Here is a 23,651-nt window from a genome sequence, read left to right as displayed (position 1 = left end):
CGTCCAAATTGATGCCTGAGAGTGGCTCTTGGCCTGTTGTCTCCCAAGCGTTCATGCCAGCCGTTGAAATCTCGGCTGAGTCATCTGCATGGACGACCTCTACTTCATCTCCATCCCACTGTATTACGCATTGGTGCAGTGTGGATGGAATGCAACAGTTGGCGTGGATCCAATCTCTTCCTAGCAGGACAGCATAGGTGCTCTTGCTATCGACAATAAAGAACGTCGTAGGGATGGTTTTCCTTCCTACGGTCAGATCCACGTTCAGAACACCTTGCGCGTCAGACGCTTGGCCGTTGAAATCGCTCAGTGTCACGTTGGTCTTGATCAGATCCGAGCTAGAGCGTCCCAACCGACGTAGCATGGAGTATGGCATAATGTTGACTGCCGCTCCGGTGTCCACCAGCATCTTGTTGACAGGCTGCCCATTGATATAACCTCGCAAGTACAGGGCCTTCAGATGTCTGTAGCTTCTTTCTCGTGGCTTCTCAAAGATAACTGGCCATGGGCCGCAGTCAAGTTGTGCCACAGGTGCTTCGTCTAATCCTGGAGCACTAAACTCCGTCGGAAGGATGAACACCATGTTTGTGCCAGCCGATGTTTCATCATCGGCTTTCTTTTGTCTGGGGCGCCACTCTTTCCTTTGTGGCCGACCTTCTTCGTCCAGGGTTCGCTGAATTTTAGCGGCCAGATCAGGCCGCGCCTTCCTCAACGTGTGCAGGTATAACCTTTCGGTTTCCTCCAAACCGCGTAGTCGCTGAACCCTACGCTTTTGGGAACGGCTGAGTCCATCAGGGCACCACCTTGGCCGGTGGTACTTATCTTCTTCTTCTTCATCATCGTCTTCCACATCCTCGAGATCGTCCACCCGAGAGGACTCAGCGTGCTTGTTCCGAGGCGGGAGAGGCCCTAGACGTCTGAACACGGACACGTTAGCTGCATCCTTCTTCTTCTGTCTACATTCTGGGCAGTTGCCGATTGTAGGCAATCGGCTCATTCCTGAATCCCAGCAGTGTCTGAAGAAGGGACAGTCCCAGTGCCTATCCTCGTCGTCTTGCCCTCTTGACTTTTCCTTGGCGTGTTGCTCATATCTCTCCTCGTCGCGATCATGCCGACGATGTCTCCTGGCGTCCCTAGCCAGACGATCTCTTTCATCATCGTCGTTGGGCCGTCGGCATTGGTCATATTGCCTCACATACTTGTTGAGGAGGTGATCAGAGAGAGGTCGCTGATATCTCACATTCCTCACTTCTCCCTCTGTGATGTAGCGCTTGCCATCGTGACGGAGCCGATCGCGTGGAGCGGCTTCCTCTGTGTCCTTGCTATGAGAGCAGCTGCCCTCGTCTCTGTCCTTACCAGAGTGGTGTCCAGGTCCTACCATGTTGATGTTGAACGAGAATCCTGGCTGGCACCCTCCAGGGTAAGTACACTCCACCATGTTAACGGCGGGGAAGGGGTGTGTGTCGACTTTCATGGCGTACTGGCTGAAAATTAGACGCCCTTGTTCTATCGCCATTTGGACCTGCTGCCGCCACACCCTGCAGTCGTTGGTGGCATGGGTGAACGTGTTATGCCACTTGCAGTATGGCTTTCCGTTTAGCTCCTGCGCCGTGGGGATCTTGTGGCCTTCGGGTACCTTTAGCTGCTTCTCCTTAAGTAAGAGGTCGAAAATCTGCTCAGCTTTGGTAACGTCGAAGTCAAACCCTCTTGGAGGACCTTGTGGCTTAACCCACTTGCAGGACACGGGGCTTGCCCCCAGAGTCCATTCAGCCACTGCTACCTCTTGATCTCCCACAGAGCCTTCGTCTTCACCTGCCTCAACCAGGACCACCGCACGCTTGAATTTATCATGGTATACATCTGGGTGGCGTTGTTCATATACTGACACCTTCTGCACCATGTGCGCCAGTGAAGGGTAGTCTGCTTGGGAGACCACGTCCTTGATCGGTGATGCGAGACCCACCACCGCCAACTCGACTGCTTCTTTTTCAGTGACACGAGCCGAATAGCATCGGTTCCTAACGGTCCTGAAGCGCTGGACGTATTCTGACACTGTTTCTCCGCGCTTCTGTCGTACTTGTGCTAAATCGGCAATGCCAGCCTCGGAAGCCTCTGAGTGATACTGCGTGTGGAACTGCTCTTCCAACTGCTTCCACGTCCGGATTGAGTCTGGTGGCAGCGATGTGTACCACCCGAAAGCCGATCCTGTGAGGGACTGTGCAAAGAACCTCACACGCAGCTCATATGATGCTGAGATCGTGCCCAGCTGTGCCAAATATCGGCTCACATGCTCGATGGAGCTGGAACCATCTGATCCATTAAACTTGGAGAAATCAGGGAGCCGATATTTGGGTGGTAGCGGGATCAACTCGTACTCGTTGGGGTACGGCTTGGAATAGCCGATTGTCCTCCTTTTCGGCACCATGCCGAACTGGTCTCTCAGGATTGTACTGATCTGATCCGCGGTGCTGGCTGCAGGAGTCGAACTCTGAAGATTCGCCGGAGTGGCATACTTAGCCAGCCATGCTTGCTTTTCCAGCTCTGAGCCAACTGCAGGAGCTGAGCTCTGGAGGTTTGTCGGGGTGGCATACTTAGCTAGCCACGTTTGCTTCTCAAGATCTGTTCCCGAAGTTCCTCCTGCTGTTCCAGAAGTCCCTGCTGTTGCAGTCTGGTTTGTGAGTGCCCGATTCTGCGATGCAGCACGTATGTGCACGTGTATCCGTGAGGGATCTCCTTAGGCGCCTCATGCAAGAACTGGTAGTCACTAGGGTCACCACCGATCTTTTAGACGACGTATGCCGGTGAATTCGGCACTTCTGGTGCTGCCAACGCGAATGGCAGCGGTGGACGGGACTGTAGTGGCATCTCTCCTTGGTAAGTCCCTAGAGCTAGTCCTGACGGATAGTACTAATGCCTCATGATTTCCTGGATCACCCGAAGAGCGACACGCTCCAAAGTGTTCACCAGGCTCTCAGAATGGCGGTGCAGCGAGTGAGCTACCATGAAGTTAATCTCCTGACGCAGGGACCTGGTGCGTTCTTCTGACGGGGCGGACAAGTCCACTCCATCGAGCGCGCCTTCAGGTGAGAACCCTTTCCACCTGATGCCATGTGAGCGGGTTCTGTGAAAAGAGCCGATGAGGTCGGCTTCGAGGATTGCTTTGACCTCGTCATACCTCTTCTTGAGCTCCTCGGTCAGATCCTCGTACGTGACTGGAGTGCCTTCCACCATCTCAGATGTAGATGGCGATGCGGTTGATGTCGAAGACGGTCCCACCGGGCGTGCCAGAATGTGTTGCGGTCAGAAACCCACCGGCGAGCAGCGACGGGCAACACAGTAGAGCTGGAGGCTCCCAGGGCTGCGGCTGGCCCTGGTCCCTCCGAGCGACGTCCCGCAAAGACTCGGCACGCACGTCCGATGCTGGTGCAAGGGCGTGCCACCTGACCTATACCTGGTCAGGAAGGTGATGGATGTGCCTCGCTTAGTTTCCTGCATGGCATACACGTAAACATTAAATACGAGCCTCGATCGGCTCTCAGGTTATCCTGTGAATCGGCTCAAAGAGCCGATCCACCCATGATCCGTACGAGGTGTACGAATATATGGTGGTCCTGCTTGATCAAAATAAAGCTAAAATGACCTACTACGATTTAGGGTTTTCACCACATAATCGGAACATCCTACTCGTGATTGAGCCTGGCGGCCACTCACGGTGATCGTAAACCGACCCTAGACAAGGCCTAAAAACCAACATGAAGTTGATCCCCGGAACATCCTGTCTAGGGCTAGCAAACTACACCCTACGCGCCACTGGATCCTTCAACCCGTTTGTAAGGCCTAACTATGCGGATATTAAACTAATCCTTGAAGAACAAGGAGCAATCATAACGGATCGGATCTACTAAATAATGATCAAGTGGGGTGCCGCCCTTACACCTAAGATAGGTGTAAGGGCGGCTAGACGTCTAAGGGTTGCACGACGACAGCATATGAAACGATGAACAATGCTAACCCTAACACATCTAAGATAACTATGTTGCTCGCCATCAAAAAGGCTTCAGTACGAGCAACGCATGAACAGCGAATAAACGTGTACTGCCTAGATCGCAAGATGCGATCTAGGCAGCATGATGCTTACCCGGAAGAAACCCTCGAGACAAGGGAGTTGGCGATGCGCCTAGATTGGTTTGTGGTGAACGTGATTGTTGTTTATTTCATAAACCCTAGATACATATTTATAGTCCGTAGACTTTCTAACGTGGGAATAATCCCAACCGGGCACGGGCCAAACTCTATCTAAATGACACGTATCCTACTATATTACAGATACACGGGCAAACTAGCCCAAACTTTGCATATAAGGCCGATTCATGTATTTCTTCCATATATATCCTTCAAGCCCATCTTTAATCGCGGCCCACCTCTGATCCGGTCAAATTCTGGTGATAACAGAGTCAAGGAACACGTGAAGGTTGTTGGTGGCGGAGTGTAGTGCGGCGCAACACCAGGGATTCCGGCGCCAACGTGGAACCTGCACAACACAATCAAAATACTTTGCCCCAACTTAACAGTGAGGTTGTCAATCTCACCGGCTTGCTGTAAACAAAGGATTAAATGTATGGTGTGGAAAATGATGTTTGTTTGCAAAGAACAGTAAAGAACAATGTTTGCAGTAGATTGTATTCAGATGTAAAAGAATTGGACCGGGGTCCACAGTTCACTAGTGGTGTCTCTCCAATAAGAAATATCATGTTGGGTGAACAAATTACAGTTGGGCAATTGACAAATAAAGAGGGCATAACAATGCACATACATATCATGATGAGTAGAGTGAGATTCAATCGGGCATTACGACAAAGTACATAGACCGCTATCCAGTATGCATCTATGCCTAAAAAGTCCACCTTCGGGTTAGCATCCGCACCCCTTCCAGTATTAAGTTGCAAACAACAGACAATTGCATTAAGTATGGTGCGTAATGTAATCAACACAAATATCCTTAGACAAAGCATCGATGTTTTATCCCTAGTGGCAACAACACATCCACAACCTTAGAACTTTCTGTCACTGTCCCAGATTTAATGGAGGCATGAACTCACTATCGAGCATAAATACTCCTCTTGGAGTTACAAGTATTAACTTGGCCAGAGCCTCTACTAGCAACAGAGAGCATGCAAGATCATAAACAACACATATATGATAGATTGATAATCAACTTGACATAGTATTCCATATTCATCGGATCCCAACAAACACAACATGTAGCATTACAAATAGATGATCTTGATCATGATAGGCAGCTCACAAGATCTAACATGATAGCACAAGAGGAGAAGACAACCATCTAGCTACTGCTATGGACCCATAGTCCAAGGATGAACTACTCACACATCAATCCGGAGGCGATCATGGTGATGTAGAGTCCTCCGGGAGATGATTCCCCTCTCCGGCAGGGTGCCGGAGGCGATCTCCTGAATCCCCCGAGATGGGATTGGCGGCGGCGGCGTCTCTGGAAGGTTTTCCGTATCGTGGTTCTCGGTACAGGGGTTTTCGCGACGAATGCTATAAGTAGGCGGAAGGGCAGCGTTGGAGGGCTGACGAGGGGCCCACACCATAGGGTGGCGCGGGCCCCATGCTGTCCGCGCCGCCCTATGGGTACGGGCCCTCGTGGCCCCACTCCGTATCCCCTTCGGTCTTCTGGAAGCTTCGTGGAAAAATAAGACCCTGGGCGTTTATTTCGTCCAATTCCGAGAATATTTCCTTTGTAGGATTTCTGAAACCAAAAATAGCAGAAAACAACAACTGGCTCTTCGGCATCTCGTCAATAGGTTAGTGCCGGAAAATGCATAATAATGACATAAAGTGTGTATAAAACATGTGAGTATCATCATAAAAGTAGCATGGAACATAAGAAATTATAGATACGTTTGAGACGTATCAGGCACCGAGTGGGGCTGGAAAGGTTTTTAATGAGGCGGGCTCGCGGTGCTGCAATATAATAAAGATAGTGGAAATATATATCTTTTTCTTCGACAGGCTCGGGGGCTCGCGCCCATAAGTTACAATATATATATATACATTGCCGAAAAGTACAAAATATTTCGCCTTGGTGCAAAGCACCTCGCAAATCAATGAAGATACAAAATAGTGTTCAACAAAACGCTCGGGGGCTCATACCCGCAAATACAATATACTCAATAAAAAATATTTACCTTGGTTCAACCTAGCAAACACAATAGAGAAAACCGCCACCGAAACACTGGGGGGCTAGGGAAAAATACATATATCTTTGTCTTACAACATATATACAGCAAGTTACAGTTCCTTTTGACAAAGAAGTTATCTACCGAAGAAATAAAATTATTCGTGCCTTAATATATCGTCAATGGTGATTTTGTCTTCTTCGGTAGAGGCACCCAGAAAATAGGCATAGTGGCCGTCTGCAAATAAGTCGGCATCCATTCGAAGAAGATCACCAATTATTTCTTCAGCCACTGGTGTAACTACTGCATCAATTCTATCGACACCCATCCTCCGTCGCCTCAGCTTGGTATGAACTTTTTCAACCACCTTGGTCATATCAAGTTTTGAGTGGCAGATCTGAAGCATGATAAGGGCAAACCTGGCACCAGCTACTAGTTGAGCTCTTACAAAACCATGGATTTTGTGCGAGTCCTTAAACTTGTCCATCAGCTCGGGAAGGGTCCTAGGCTGAACATTGCGAGGAAACATGGAGTTGTAAATCATGGACAACGTCTTGGTATAGAATTCGAGAAATTCACGAACTTGGCATGAGCGGTCTTGAAATCTGACGATTTGTCGGGTGCGTTCAGGGGTAGCCCGAAAAAGGACGCCATGGTCAAGTGCCAGGTTAATAAGGAAATTTGATCTTGTGTCAACTCGTTGATCTTCGGCATCAGCGTCTAAAAAGGGACCTATTTAGGCGACAGTACACCAGTCAAAGGCAAAAAACAGGCAAAGAAAAAGAGGAAGGTTAAGTTTGAGGAACATACCCGCCATCTCCAGACTTGCTTCAGTCATCAACTCAAGCATGCAGTTTTCTCGGGAGGCAGTCTGCGTAGCTTCAGCAACTGCAGCTTCTTTTGACGCTATGGCTTCTTGAGCTTGTTGAACAACTCATTTTTCATTCTCAGATGATCTTCGAGACTGTTCCATGATCACGAGAGCTTGTTTTTTCATCGACTGCAGTTGTTGAAGGAGTTCATCCAAGTCTTCATTTTGTGCAGCGCTCGAAGAACCTCCAATATACTCGACAGCGGAGGACCTTTTCGAGCAAAATGCAGCAGGCAAAGCAGCCGAGGAATGAGGCCCAGTGGTATAGTTGTCAAAAATCAACTGGAGAGAAAATACTTCGATATCAATACCTCGGCAACTTAGCTTTTTTCATTAATAAGGACAAATATTTACAAGGCTATTACAAAAGGTTCCTATTGAACTAATGGGGTAGTTGTCACCAAAGCTACTTTGGCGACAACATCAAAACATAAGTAAAACAAGAGAGACAAGGTGGTCTACTTGACCTCCGGCTTCGATGAACTAGGAGTTGGAGTTTGATTGAATCCAAGGAAAGCAAGGATTTTCTTCGAGTTTGGCTTGGCAGCCTTAATCAAAGACTGCCACTTTTTCGTCTCCATCTCCTTTACATCGCCAACTTTAGCCCAGTCGACATCCTGTTGGCTGTCTGCAACCAAGGCTATGGTGCCTTCAACACCAATCTTCAGGCCTTCCTGTCGAAGATTGGGTCCAAGATCTTCTTTGGATTTGAAGCATTTGGCGAGAGCAGTAAAAGTCTCGGGTTCTTCTTTCTTCACGAAGTAGTAGGGAAAAAGCCGAGACAGAACTATTCTAGCGTCAGTAAGGCCTTGGCGTGCCTCATCTCCATGAATCTCAAGAAGGGAGAGCGCGTCGAGAAGGCGATCACCTTCAGGATTTTCGAGGTCATAATCTTGTTGCGTTCTCCCTAAATGAGCAAAAGGAAGCTTGTTAAAGAAAAAGCGGGCCAGGAAGAATGTGATGACCCGAAAAAATAGCAAGGATTTGAGTACTTACTAACAAAACGTCGACTTTGCGACTCCAAGCGAGTGAGGATTTCATCTTCGCGGGCAGACTGCTGAGCAATGTTGTCACTCAAAGAAGTTTCCGCGTCATGAAGTCTTTTTCGAAGATCTTCGACAGCGACAGCATCTGATTCAGCTTTCTTGCGAGCTTTTTCGCTTTGCTCCAATTTAAGAGCAAGAGCATCAACACGTTCGTTAGCTTCCGCAAGATTGGCTGGCAAACCAATTGACAATAAACAAGTGTCATGGAAAAAATGAAGGAGAGTTTATTTAGCAGGAGAAGCAGTAAAAATAGTACCTTCAAGCTTCTTAGCATGGTCACGGTACCCGATAAATTGGGTACCGAGACGGATAAATTCCTTCATCAAAGGCTGCGAAGAAAAATAGAGAAAGAAAAATCAACATAGGAAGCAAAAAGTTCGACAGCAACAAGCAAAGGAGAAGCAAAAAATAAAGGGGAGTCGACAACATTGAAATATTCGGAACATAAAAGAAGAAGTGAACAACTTACATCATCCATTGAAGGAGTCGGGGAACTACCAATTAGCAAGGTAGGCTCCTTGGCCGGCTCGACCCTAGCCCTCTTTGGTGAAGGAGCACGGGGGCTTGCAACTGGAGTTGGATGCTCGATGTCTTGATTAGGAGGTGAGATTTCATCTCCATCAGGCTGAGCTTCAGAGACAACCAAAGTACGCGACGTGCTCGTTCGAGCAGTCGCGTCAATAGGTGGTTTTTCATCCTCGTCATCACTACAATAAAAAGGCGACAAGATAAGAAACAACATATACAAAACATCGAGAGAAAATAACAAAGAGCAGCAAGAACTTACGAGCTGACAAGAGCATCTTCGTAAGGGTTGAAAGTTGTCCTTTTTTCAGTAAGAACAACTTCTTCGGCAGGAGATGCGCCGGCTTTGGAGGCGCCAGAATCGGCAACTTCGTCCTTTTTTCTCTTGTTCATTGGAGAAACAACGGAGGGGAGGGAGTGTGTCGATGCGGTAGCCTCAGATTCGACTTCTTTTTCAGAAGAAGCCGCAGATTTTTGGGAACCCGCGACTTCACTCTCAGGGCGAGAAGTACCCTGGTTGTCGTCGGTGACAACAGTCCGTTCTTCGACTTCTCCACCTTCAGGAAGAGGAGGAAGAGAAGCTAGAACTGGGTGGTTCTACAAAGACAAGGAATGTCGACAAAAGTTACGCAAGGGACGCCAGCAAAATAGTAGTCGAAAAATACCTTGGGGAGAGGGTTGGTGCCACTATATGGCTCCACGCGGCAAGAAGATGGAATAGGATCTTTCTTGCTGAGCGACGAAATTCTTCGGATAAGCTTCTCCAAGTTCTTTACAGAAAGGTCCATGGAGAGCCTGTCGGCATCTTGTTCGCCAGCATACATCCAAAGAGGATTTTTGCGAGCCTGCAGAGGCTGCACCCTAATCGTAAGGAAATAAGCTGTAATTTGAATACCCGATAGTTCCTTGCCGCGGGTATTCTGAAGCTCGTGGACAGGAGACATCAGCGCCTCTGTCGCCGTTTTCTCCTCTTCGGTGGCTTCCGCGTCCCAGGATCGGCGGCGAAGAATCTTGGCGCTTCCATCGAAGGGAGCTATGTTGTACTCCACCGAGTTGGAGCTTTCTTCGTGCACATAGAGCCATCTTTTGCGCCATCCTTGGACGGAGTCGGGGAATTTGACGTCAAAGTACTCGACGTCAGGGCGAACGCAAATGACAACGCCGCCTATGTTGTAGGCAACGTTGGGGGAGCCATTGCGGCGGAGGCAGAAGATGCGCTTCCACAGAGCCCAATTAGGATGGACTCCGAGGAAGCATTCACAGAGGGTAATGAAAATCGGGACGTGGAGGATGGAGTTGGGAGTCAGCTGGTGCAGCTGCAGCCCGTAAACAAAAAGGAGACCGCGGAGGAACTCGTGAATAGGGGGAGAGAGGCCGCGAATGAGGTGGTCAACAAAACTGACCCGATACTCGATTGGAGGCGATGGATAGCTTTCCTCCTTGGGGAAGCGCAGCGCGTCCTTCTTCTTCGTGAACCCGAGCTTCTTCAGCAGGTTCAGGTCTTGGTTGGAGATCTTGGATCTCTCCCACTCCAGATCTTCAGCCGCCATCTTCGATTCGGGGGTGCTGTGCCTAGTGAGTCGTACGCGCGGTGGCATTAAAAGTGGAGAAAGCGCGAAGTGCGAGTGTGGCTGAGCTCAGGAAGTGTTGGGCGCAATGGGGATTTTTGCAGAGGAGAGCAGAGGTGCGGCGCAGGCGAAAGTATGAACGGAGGAAGAAGAAGACCTTATATAGAGAATTGGCGAAGCGACGCACCGTTGGATAGAGTAATTTTGCGGTGGATGCTGCACACGTGGTTAAGGGGTAAAAGAGTATTTTGACTTTGAAGGAACGGAACGGGCGCCACAGTGTATGCGCCAGGAAAAGTGGAGGACGTGTGTCCCCCACTTGCACGACGTGTCAAATTGGTGAGGATTCTGGGCCCGCAAGACACAGAGAGAGTAGTACTCACGTCTTCCCGATACAGTGGTCGTGGCTATCGTCAGTAATGATGTCACCTTGACTAAAGGGAAAATCTCGGCTGTGAAGACTAAAGAAATTGGCGGCAGGGAAAAATTATCGATTATTTCGAGAGCCTTTGATCAAATACAAGTTTTTGCCCAAATGCTCGGGGGCTACTTTGGAAAAAAGAAAATTCGAGTATAACAAAATAGAAATGGCGAGAGCCTCTGACCAAATACAAGCATTTGTTCATAGCCTCGGGGGCTACTCCCATCGGGAGCGCTGGTCGCGCACCCGATAGATATAAAAAGCTCGAGAGAGAATGACAATAGAGCGACATAAGGTGTTGAGCCTACAACCAAGCACTAGTCCTTGGCTGTAGCACTAGTCCCGATAGATATAAAAAGCTCGAGACTTTTGACCTAATCTTGGGGTCTTCCACCTATATAAAGAGGGGAGAGGAGGGGCTGTCCGGCCACACCAAGACCACCATGGCCGCACCCCCCAAGAGCCCCCTCTCCCAAAAACCCTAGCGGTTCCCTCCTCCCTCTCTCTCCCACATAGCTTAGGCGAAGCTCTATCGGAGATCTCCACCACCACCGCCACCACGCCGTCGTGCTGCCGGGATTCCGAGGAGGATCTACTACTTCCGCTGCCTGCTGGAACGGGGAGAAGGACGTCGTCATCAACACCGAACATGTGACCGAGTACGGAGGTGCTGCCCGATTGTGGCACCGTCAAGATCTTCTACGCGCTTTTGAAAGCGGCAAGTGATCGTCTACCGCAGCAACGAGAGCCTCCTCTTGTAGGCTTTGGAAATCTTCAAGGGTTAGTCTCGTTCATCCCCTCGTTGCTCCCATCTTCTAGATTGCATCTTGGCTTGGATTGCGTTCTCGCGGTAGGAAATTTTTTGTTTTCTCTGCTACGAATCCCTACAGTGGTATCAGAGCCGTGTCTATGCATAGATGGTTGCACGAGTAGAACACAATTGTTTTGTGGGCGTTGATGCTTTGTTGTCTTTAGTTCGAGTACTTTGCATCTTTGTGGCATGGTGGGATGAAGCGGCTCGGGCTAACTTTACATGACCGCGTTCATGAGACTTGCTCCACGTTCGACATGCAACTTGTATTGCATAAGTGGCTTTGCGGGTGTCTGTCTCTCCCACCATAGTGAAGATTCAATTTACTCTTTCTATTGACAACACTAGTATCACCGTCGTGGTTCATGTTCGTAGGTAGATTGGATCTTACTCGAAAACCCTAAACCACGTAAAATATGCAAACCAAATTAGAGACGTCTAACTTGTTTTTGCAGGGTTTGGTGATGTGATATGGCCATGATGTGATGATGAATATGTATGAGATGATCATTATTGTATTGTGGCAATCGGTAGGAGCCTTATGGTTGTCTTTAAATTTCATGTTGAGTAGTATTTCAAAGTAGTTGTAATAGTTGCTACATGAGGTGAACAACCATGAAGACGGCGCCATGGACCTTGACGCTACGCCGACGATGATGGAGATCATGCCCGTTGATGATGGAGATCATGTCCGTGCTTTGGAGATGAAGATCGAAGGCGCAAAGACTAAAGGGCCATATCATATCACATATGAATTGCATGTGATGTTAATCCTTTATGCATCTTATTTTGCTTAGAACGCGATGGTAGCATTATAAGATGATCCCTCACAGTAATATCAAGATAATAAAGTGTTCTCCCCTCGGATGCACCTTGCAACAGTTCGTCGTTTCGAAGCATCTCGTGATGATCGGATGTGATAGACTCAACGTTCACAAACAACGGGTGTAAGCCATGTTGCACACGCGGAATACTTGGGTTTGCTTGACGAGCCTAGCATGTACAGACATGGCCTCGGGACACAGGAAACCGAAAGGTTGAACACGAGTCATATGGATGATATGATCAACATGTTGATGTTCACCATTGAAGCTACATCATCTCACGTGATGATCGGTTTTGGTGTAGTGGATTTGGATCGTGTACCACTTAACAACTATGAGGGATGTTGTATTAAGTGGGAGTTCATTAGTAATTAGATTAAAACATGAACTATTTATCATAAACATAGTCTGAGTAGTATTTTGAATTAATTTGTAGTATTGGCATCCGTATTCTACCAAGCGCTAGTCTTGTTATTGAGATAGAAATACTGTTAAAATCTGACAATAAACTTTACGGACTGGTACCGTATTGTTAAAGAATCAAGAAATGATTAAGTCCTATTGCAAACTTTTAGTAAACCTCACATTGTTGATTCAAAGAACTATGGTTTCAATTAGTACCTAAAGTTATCTTGTCTCCGTGAAACTTGAAGTTCAAATCTGTTTGAAAAGTAAGGAGCTGAAAATTTAGTTTTCAGAAATAATCAAGGTATGAGATATATGTGATATCTAAGACCTTATTGCAAGGTGATAGAATATAATTTGGTGAGACTACATAAACTCATAAGTTTTATGGGAATGTACGAAGGTTGAAGACACAAGGCGTCTCAATCCTCCAACTATTGGGGCACTAACGATGTTCGCATATCCATAAAGTTATCGTCCTTAGTAAGCACGGTTGCAAGACTCGTCGTTTCGAATACTAAGGTATAGATTCTACGTGTGCATACAACGGGTGCAAGCAAGATTTGCACATGCGAATACTGAGGTTAAACTTTACGAGCCTAGCATGTACAGACATGGTCTCGGAAAGTCATCATGAAATGATGGATAAAATTATGAGTGAAATTGTTCATCATATTACAAAGTTACTAATAGTGAAATCTGAAACATTTGTCATATGATGATCAACTTCAAAGTAAGAACCTCAAGGTTATTGGTATTTGACCAACAAACCTAGAAGTTATTGAAGGTGAAGTGTTTTCTGAGAATGAGGAAAGCTAAAAGAGAAACTACAAAAGATATTTTGGCAGAAAGAAAGAAAAAGACTAGAAAGTCTAGCTCAGGTGTATATAAATGATATACATGTTATGGATGTATTCGTTGTTTGGTCACATAATGAAATTCTTGGGTATTTGTACCAGGTTGGTTGGTATGAGATGTCATTCAATACAACGGAATACAAGAATACGATGGCCTAAGTGACTAATAAGGAATATGGTAATAATGCACGTCTAGAACATAATAAAGTGTTATCATGTTTATCGTTGGCATTCTACCTAGCCCTTAAAATTTATAATAAAGAACTTAATAATTGTTATTTTGCTCTGGTCAAATGAAAACAATGAGTTGTTCAAATTATGACATTACTCCATGTACGATGGATAAGTTATTATAAATCTTAATGGTGAAATACACATACATAAACACTGACGCTAAAATGCCATAAGGCAAATGATTTGAATTCCACTTATCTGTGGAACCGCCGTTTAGGTCATGTTAGAAAGGAACGCATGAAGGAACTCCATGCAAATGGATTTTTGGAGTCATTTGATTTTTGAATCGTTTGGCGCTTGCAAATCTTTTCTAAAAGAGAATGACTAAAATACCGTTCATAGGCCAAGAGCAGAATGGGCAACTAACTTAGTGAAAACAAACATGATGATGTATGTGGTTCACTGGACATAGTTGTGTGGGGGAGATTCTTCTACTTCATGAAAGCTTCAAACAATGAATTGAGTATATATATGTGGATATATTCGATAAGGAAGAATTTTGAAACATTTGAATAGATTCAAATAAATTTCAGCATGAAGTGGAAATCATCGTAATAGAAAAGTCAAATATCTATGATTGGATCATAGTGAAAATATTTGAATTACTAGTTTTAGCGAACATTTAAGAGAGTTATGAAATTGTTCTACAACTCACATTTCTTGGAGTATCATAGTGATGATATAGTATCCGAGAGATGTATCCAAACCTTGTTGGGTTAATGATGAGATAAAAATAAAATGATGCCATTATATTTTTGTGGATTATGCTTTAGAGACTACCGCTTTTACACTGAATAGAGCATCATCATGATCCGTTGAAATGACACCATACGAGTTATGGCATGGGTATAAACCCTAATAGTCCTTTCTTTAAATTTTGGTCTAAGAGTTTACAACCAAAATCGGATGAATGTCTTTGTTGGTTATCCCAAAGTATTGATTGGGAATTCTATTCACTATGGATACAAAGACAAAAGTGTTTGTCGATGTTTCTTATTTATTTCCAAGAAATTGTTTCTAGCGAAGTATTTGAGTGGTAGGACAATAGAATTTGATAAGGTTTATGAACCTGAGCATAATGATCAGAGTAGCGCAGCATAAGGAATTGGCTCCGGAAGCGGCCACGACGATCATGGCTTCCATGACTACAAAGTGTTTTAGCCATGGAGATCGAAGTACTTATTGAACCTTGTAGGTATGGTTTACTTTGTGATCAATTAAATGATTTGTGGACAAAGGATTGATTTTGAACAATGATAAACCAACTACAAACAAAGAAGTTATGATGAGCCCCGACTTCGTTAAAATGGCCATGCGCATTGAAATCCATGATAGATGAATACTTTTTGAAAGTAAATGAATCTATAAAATTGATGGACTTGGATGGAATATCCTTGAAGAGTTGTCTACAATAAGATTAGATCTTCTGTAGCAATGCTTATAGTCTATGAGGATTATTCTAGTAATCGCTACATATTTCTTTTATGAGATATGCTAATAGGATGGCAAAATACATTACTTAACAGAAGTGTGTAGTAAAGGTGTATACAAGATACAACCAAGAGTTTTGCTAGTTCGTGGAATACTAGATAGGTATACGAACTTCAATTGGATAAAGTGAGTATCGCGGAGTTGGAATCTTCACCGGATGAAATAGTCAAAGATTTTTTTGATTTCATCAGAGACGATGAAGAGGCTTGCATTTGCAAGAAATTAAGTGGGAGCGCTGAGACATATTTATAATACTTATGTATATGACATATAGTTGGTTATAAATGATGTAATTATATACTTGATTAAAAAGGTTTCATTGAGAATTAATTTCAATGAAAGGATATGGACTGAAACAAATTTAGTGTCAAGATCTATGAAGATAGATTGAAATACATTATAAGTTTAAGTCAAAGTACATAGAATGGATATTAAAGTAGTTTAATATAAAAATATTAAGAAAATGTTCTTATCATGTGAAGTTTTAACAAGACTTGAGTGTATGTTACACTCAATGAGTAAAAACACATGAGTGATTATAGATCACGAATAATATGTACACAATCGGATGTCCTGTGCTCTTAAATGTGTTATGAGCATGTACCAGAATGATTCATGTGATGATAATTGCAAAACTGTAAGAATATTCTTGAGTACTTAAGAAGAACCAAGGATATATATATATATAGTTTTGTATGGAGAAATGACAAACAAATCGCTGTAAAGTGTTGCACCGATATTTGTTTTGGCACGTATGAAAATAAAATTTCAATCTCAAATTAGACTAAGTGTTGTTTAAAAGGTAGCACATTAAGCTAGAAGTTGTCTATGCTAGATTTAGAAGAGTTCTAAATATTGTGACGGATTCTACAAATGAAGGCAGAGTGTGTCATTGTTTTGAAAATGACTGAGGATGTTAAGTCAAGAGGTTCTTTGAGAACTTGGTGTAGTTCCGATAGTGTCAGAACTTTGGAGCTATATTGTGTATGACAATATTAGTGACATATTTCAGACCGCGGAATTAAGGTTCCACCAGAAGACCAAACATATTTAATGCCAACTCATTTGGAAAATGAGTGATGCATTGAGACGCAAATGAATTGCAAAATACATACGTTTCTGAGCATGTCAGATCCGTTGACTAAAACTTCTCCCGTGAGAAAAACATGATAAAGCACCGGAAGGCCAAGGTGTTATATCTTTACAAATGTAAACTAGATTATTGACTCTAGTGCAAGTGGGAGACTGTTGGAGATATGCCCAAGAGGCAATAATAAAATTGTTATTATAACATATCTTTGAGTTTATGATAATGTTTACATACCATGCTATAATTGTATTAACCGAAACATTGATACATGTGTGTTATGTGAACAACAAGGAGTCCCTAGTAAGCCTCTTGTATAACTAGCTTGTTGATTAATAGATGATCATCGTTTCATGATCATGAACATTGGATGTTATACATAACAAGGTTATGTCATTATATGAATGATATAATGGACACACCCAATTAAGCGTAGCATAAGATCACGTCATTAAGTTATTTGCTATAAGCTTTCGATACATAGTTACCTAGTCCTTTCGACCATGAGATCAAGTAAATCACTTATACCGGAAAGGTACTTTGATTACATCAAACGCCACTGCATAAATGGGTGGTTATAAAGGTGGGATTAAGTATCCGGAAAGTATGAGTTGAGGCATATGGATCAACAGTGGGATTTGTCCATCCCGATGACGGAGAGATATACTCTGGGCCCTCTCGGTGGAATGTCGTCTAATAGCTTGCAAGCATATGAATGGTTCATAAGAGACCACATACCACGGTACGAGTAAAGAGTACTTGTCATGAGACGAGGTTGAACGAGGTATAGAGATACCGATGATCAAACCTCGGACAAGTAAAATATCGTGTGACAAAGGGAATCTGTATCGTATGTAAATGGTTCAGTCGATCACTAAAGTCATCGTTGAATATGTGGGAGCCATTATGGATCTCCAGATCCCACTATTGGTTATTGGTCGGAGAGAGGTCTAAACCATGTCTACATAGTTCGCGAACCGTAGGGTGACACACTTAAGGTTTGATGTCATTTAAGTAGATATGGAATATGGAATGGAGTTCGAAATTTTGTTCGGAGTCTCTGATGGGATCCAGGACATCATGAGGAGGTCCGGAATGGTCCGGAGAATAAGATTCATATATAGGAAGTCATTTTCTAGGTTTGAAAATGATCCGGTATTTTTTCTGGAAGGTTCTAGAAGGTTCTAGAAGAGTCCGGAAGAAATCAGTATGGAAGGTGGAGTCCCTCTCTGGGACTCCACCCACCTTGGCCGGCCAGCCTAAGGGAGGAGGAGTCCCAAGTGGACTCCTCCCCATGGTGGCCGCCCACCCCACCAAAGGAAAGGGGGGAGTCCCACTCCTCCTAGGTTTGGTCATATGGAAGGTTTATGTTGGGGTCTTATTCAGAGACTTTTGACCTAATCTTTGGGGTCTTCCACCTATATAAAGAGGGGAGAGGAGGGGCTGGCCAGCCACACCAAGACCACCATGGCCGCACCCCCCAAGAGCCCCCTCTCCCAGAAACCCTAGCGGTTCCCTCCTCCCTCTCTCTCCCACATAGCTTAGGCGAAGCTCTGTCGGAGATCTCCACCACCACCGCCACCACGCCGTCGTGCTGCCGGGATTCCGAGGAGGATCTACTACTTCCACTGCCCGCTGGAACGGGGAGAAGGACGTCGTCATCAACACCGAACGTGTGACCGAGTACGGAGGTGCTGCCCGATTGTGGCACTGTCAAGATCTTCTACGCGCTTTTGAAAGCGGCAAGTGATCGTCTACCGCAGCAACGAGAGCCTCCTCTTGTAGGCTTTGGAAATCTTCAAGGGTTAGTCTCGTTCATCCCCTCGTTGCTCCCATCTTCTAGATTGCATCTTGGCTTGGATTGCGTTCTCCCGGTAGGAAAATTTTTGTTTTCTATGCTACGAACCCCTACAGATGAAGGCCCACGACTCGAAGAATATGAAGATTCGGAAGCCCAAGTTGTTACTAAGGAAAGCTAGAGTTGTATTAGGAAGTACATACTTGTAAACTTACGGCATGGGTTGGAAACCCTCCCGGATTCTGTAACTTGTGTATTACGAATCCTTCGACTCCACCTCCTATATAAGGGGGAGTCGAGGGACAAAGAAAGCATCGATTCATTGTCTCACACAACCCTAGTTTTAACATCGTCGAGTACTTTTCGTCTGAAACCTTCGAGATCTACTTGCCCTCTACTTCCGACTAAAACCCTAGTCTACAATCTGTAGGCATTGATAACTTAATCCCTTGTCAGTAGCGTCAGGGGTCAAATCCTTCGACTCCCGCACGAGCAGTTAATGCTTCACATCGGATACTTCCGGCTGCTCCAGATCCTTGCGCCCCCCTGTGTGGCACCTTTGTGTGTCACGTATATCTCTACACCACGTAGCGGCCCACGGGCAAAGTGGAGCGGGCCTGGCCGTGCCGCGGCCCACGAAACCTCTCGCTATAAAGGGTGCGACGGTTCCACTCCGTCCCCACTACTTCAATTCATTGCCATCCTCGCGTCCTCCGAGATCCCGCGCCCAGAGCACCTCCGTGCCGCCATTCTCCATCGAGCCCTTGCTCTCCGGCCAGGCTCCGCAGCGGAGTTTCCTCGTCCTGCTCCATCAAGATCCTCTTCTTCAACACTGGAGCGCATCACATCATCTTTTGCAACCTCTGCGCACGCCGCCGCCACCGCTCTTCTCGACAAGCTCCGGAGGATCCCTGGGTCCTCCGACGCCGAGGATCTCCGACGCCGCCCTCAGGTTAGCTCCTTGGCCTGGCTCACTTCTCCCTTTCCAACATTATCCTTTGGTCCAGTAGATATTTATCCCTTCTTTTTTCCTTTGTTTTTCTCCCTATCGTAGATCTTCGCGAAGATATAGGTTTGGGGAAACCTGTTCTTAGTTAGGTTCCGAACTTAGCAAAACATGTCGTCCAAAGATTCCCTTCCGGAACCTTCTGCCAGCACCCGGCAGAGCGAAAGTTCGGAGATCTCACCCGGAGAAGAGGCTCCGGTGGATCAGTTTGAAGATGGGTCCGAGGAGGACCTCGCCCAGCACGAAGAAGAGGCCGGTAGTTCCGGTCAAGCTACCGGTGACCAAGAAACGCACGAAGGCAGCTCGAGCCAGTGCGCCGCTGCCAGTTCTTCCGGAATAGACCTGGATTCTTATACACGCGGAGCCTGGATGGGTTCTGACGTGACTCGAGCCGAAATCGATTGGCTCTACCGGTCCAGAAGACTACCGAAAGAGGTGTGGTGCCGTATTTCTGGCGAGGAGCGGCAACCTGAGCCTGAGCCCGGTGAATATGTTGTCTTCGCCGCCCATTTTGAGCGCGGCTTAGGCCTTCCGGCGTCGGATTTCTTCCGGCGCTTTTTAGACTTCTACGAGCTTCAGCCCCACCATCTTCCGGGCAACGCTATCTTTTATCTTTCTTCTTTCACCGCTTTCATGGAGGGATACGCCGGTATCACTCCTTCTATCGATAATTTTTCTTACTTCTACAATCTGCGGAAGAATTCGATCCAAGATTGGAAGCTTCCACTCCCAAAACCTTTTGTTCGGTGTGGAGGGTGCATCCTCTCGCTCCACCAAGGAAGTGTTTCCTTCAAGTTTTCTGGTCTGGAATCAGTCTGGACTTGGCAGAAAACCATCTTCTACGTTCGCAACGGAGGTCCGGAGGATTTCATCAATCTTCCGTCGTATGTTCCCGGGCCTCCCTCTATGAAAAACTGGCAGCACTATCCCCAAGATGACAAGGAATCCAGGAGAGTGGCTCTGTTTGTTGAGAGGAGCAAGGAGGAGACCAAGCTCAGCGCTGATGATGTCATTCGGTTGTTTCTCTCTCGCCGGGTCCTGCCCCTCACAACCCTGGTTCAAATTCAAAATTGGAATGTCTTTGAATTCAAAATGGTTTAAAATAATAAAAAAAAGAAAATGAAACCAAACCCCTCCCCTTTCCTGGGCTCTCTCCTCCCTGGCCCATCCCTCTCTCCTTTCCTCTCCCCCCCGGCGGCCCAACTGCTTCTCCCTTTCTCTCTTACCATGCGGCCCACTTTCTCCTCCAGGCCCGCGTACCCCTTCGCAGCGAAGAGAGCGAGTCTCCCCTTGTCGTCTTCTTCCACGAGGACGGCGTGAACCCCTGGTCCTCACCATCCTCAACCACCGCACCCACCACCACCCTGCTCCCCTCCCCTTTTTAATCCCTCGCAAACCCTAGTGCCTCCTCCTCTTTTCCTCCTCGCGCCGCCAGCTTTCTTCTTTTCTTTCCTCTGCGAAAACCACCAAGAGCCTCTACCACTGGCCGCCGTTGCCCCTGTCGCTACGGATCTTCCCTCGCCGTTCTGAGGGCACCATCGGGTGCGCCTCGTCTTACTCTACCTCATGCTGCAAGGAATCGACCCTGAGCCCCTCAATTTGAGGCCAAATCGCGGTTCCTTCTCCAACTCCGGCGGTCGATTTCGTCGATTCCGGCGCCGTTCGGCCCCCTCTGGCCAAGCCGAGCTCACCGTCGAATTCCTGGTAACCGCGCGGTCCTACAAGGCATGCTCTCCCCCTTCCTTTCTTCCTGTTTCCCCCATTTAAACGTGAAGCCGACCGTTGCCGCAGTAGGTCCCGTCGCCGGCGCCTCTAGTGCCCCCCCCCGCTCCAAGTACGACCACCATCTGGTTCACCGCACCACGGCGAGCACGACAGTGCCACGCTCGCTTGCTGGGGTGCCCCGCAACGCCTGCGCACGCCGAACCCGAGCCGCGGTGGTCACCGCCCGCGCGCTGCGCCATCCGTCGAACACCTCCCGTGCGTGCACGCACGCTTCGCCAGCGCGGCAGCCACCTCACCGCCCGGGCCCCACCTGTCATCGTCCGCGGCTAGCTCCTCTCTGGGTGAGAAAATCCTCTCGGATCTGGATCTGTAATTTTTGTATATAGCCCCCTGCCCGTTTTGTTTACTAACCCGGCGCCCCTACCCCTGTTAACTTCGCGAAAAACCCCCTGCAGCTTCTGAGAAGCAACCCGGACTCCCTGCCTCGTCAGCTTCTCCCGGCCCCGCGTGTCAGCCGCTCAGGCTAGTCTGCGCTTGGGTGAGAAAAGCTTTCCCCTTTTCTCTGTTTTCCAGAATTTCAGAAAATGTGTTATATCTCGTATAATTGATATCTCCCAAACTATAACTCGGATCAAAATGTTTTATATATGAAAATTGATCAGGAAAATATGTTGAACAAGAATATGCCATCCATACTTGCTGTTGCATCATGCATCATATAATTTCGTGCTAGTTTGCATTACCACCTAATATGGAACATATGGAATATGTGGGATATTATATATATATGTTGTCCCGGTTCCATTTAACTTTGAAGTAGCGCACCCTTGCCATGATATGCCATGCTAATCAACACTTAAATTTGCCGGTAGAAAATGCAACTTCAACCCTAATTGTTTGCCCGGGTTTCGATCCCGCTTAATATGGATAAGTGCATTGCACCATCTATGCCATGTCATGCATATCATCTTGATCATGCTGGATCTTATTTATCCGTAGTAGTAAGACTTGCATGCGTTGTGTGTTCCAGCATTTGCTTCTTCTCGGATAGGATCACGAAGTGTTGATGTGAGATACGACGAGTTCTCCGACAAGTGCTTCTGCAGCTTTTCACAGGCGAGCCCTCTCTCTTCACCTATTTTACTCTCTCCCTCGCACTGGTATCCTTATGTTGCGATTCTTTATCGAGTCACGTGTCCTATTCCACTTGTTTACCATAATACTCCTATATGTACCATTCCTTGCCCATAGCCGTTGCTTGATGTTTGAGCCTTGCGAGTCGTAGGCGTGTTTAGGCTCTGTTGTTTATCTCGATCTGATATCGGGATATGTTGGGTTGTTGGGAGGTTATCACATGCTATATTAGTTTGTTGGAGATACACATGCTTTACTTAATTGTTAACAACTAAAATTGTAAGCAGAGGCATCTGTGAGCCCCTTTGCGAAAGCATCGGAACTTTGACTCGCTAATGTCCCCTAGGACCCGAGTTCTTGTTATCTGTTCCGAGATTGAGTGCTCTACCCATGCATGGGGATTTACTGGGACCCCCCTCACCCATTACCTTTTCTCAAGTCAGTTGAAAAGGGGGCCACAACCTTGGTTTTATTTGGTGCACGCATATTTATTACTGATGCCTTCGGGTGTTTACTTCCTGTTGCCTTCGGATGGTTTATTTCTGTACTGCACTGCATAATTGCTAGACGACTTATCTAGTGCTTGGCCGTTAGTGCCCGCCTAGACGCCTACGCAACCTCTGGGTCCGTCTCGGAGTACGGCCGAACTTCGGGTAGCTTAGTTGGGTGGCCCCCCTAGACTTTCTTGTTGAACTGGGAAGGTCTTGTTGTGAGACATCCACCTGTCGTAAGTGGGTCGAGCATGCGTATGGTTACATTTGGGCAACCCCTGCAGGGTGTACATCATATCGATAAGCCGTGTCCGTGGTTATGGACGACTTGGAATTGTATGGCTTGATCATAGAACAACTTACACCGTTATCTTGTTGCTATTAATCTGCTAATAATTTGCGTAGTAATATAGCATTACTACAACCGATACCTAATAAAACTTGTCCACCGTTGAGTGTCTTTTACATTGCCTCTTCGCAATTGTTCGAGGGGATATGTGTAATCGGCTGGGTTATGTTTGTGTAGTATTTATTAGTTACCTTGTGCGCTCTCTTATCTTCTCTGAGTAGATGGATGTTGTAGCGTGTCTCTATTGGTTATAGTTTTGCTGCCGCTAAACCTACCATATAGCCCCAGGCGATTTATATTTATACTCGCCCGGCGAGCATAGCCATTTCTAGTCTCGCTAAGTACGTGCCGGAGTTCGTTCCTTGGTACTTACTCTCGCCTTTTCCATTTCTCTTTTGCTTCCTCCCTTTTGTCGGCAACCGATGGCCCGACTTTGACAGGTACAAGATGACGACGTTAGCAAGGTTACCCTTCCGGTTTGGCCTGGGCAGGGTTATGGACGCCACTGGTTATCTTCAGGACTCTTAGTCCAATTTGTATCTTGTCCGTACTCGGACGTATTCGATCTTATGTATGATTTGGATCTCTGCATTGAATATTTGTATCTTGACTCGTTGAAGTCGTTGTTGTAATATATGTATCTTGTGGGCTCTATTGTAATCCTGTTGTAATGTTACCGCTCGTGTTAATTCCTCTGGCATCACGTGTGTGATTCTTCGCGCACGTCGTGTCGGAGGGAGTCTCTGAATCGATATCGTGCGGATTTCGGCGGGATCGCTGGAATCCTCAGGATACCGGTTCCGGG

This window comes from Lolium perenne, chromosome 3, assembly GCF_019359855.2.
Source record: "Lolium perenne isolate Kyuss_39 chromosome 3, Kyuss_2.0, whole genome shotgun sequence".
Classification (NCBI taxonomy): Eukaryota; Viridiplantae; Streptophyta; class Magnoliopsida; order Poales; family Poaceae; genus Lolium; species Lolium perenne.
Note: the sequence above shows the minus strand (reverse complement) of the source record.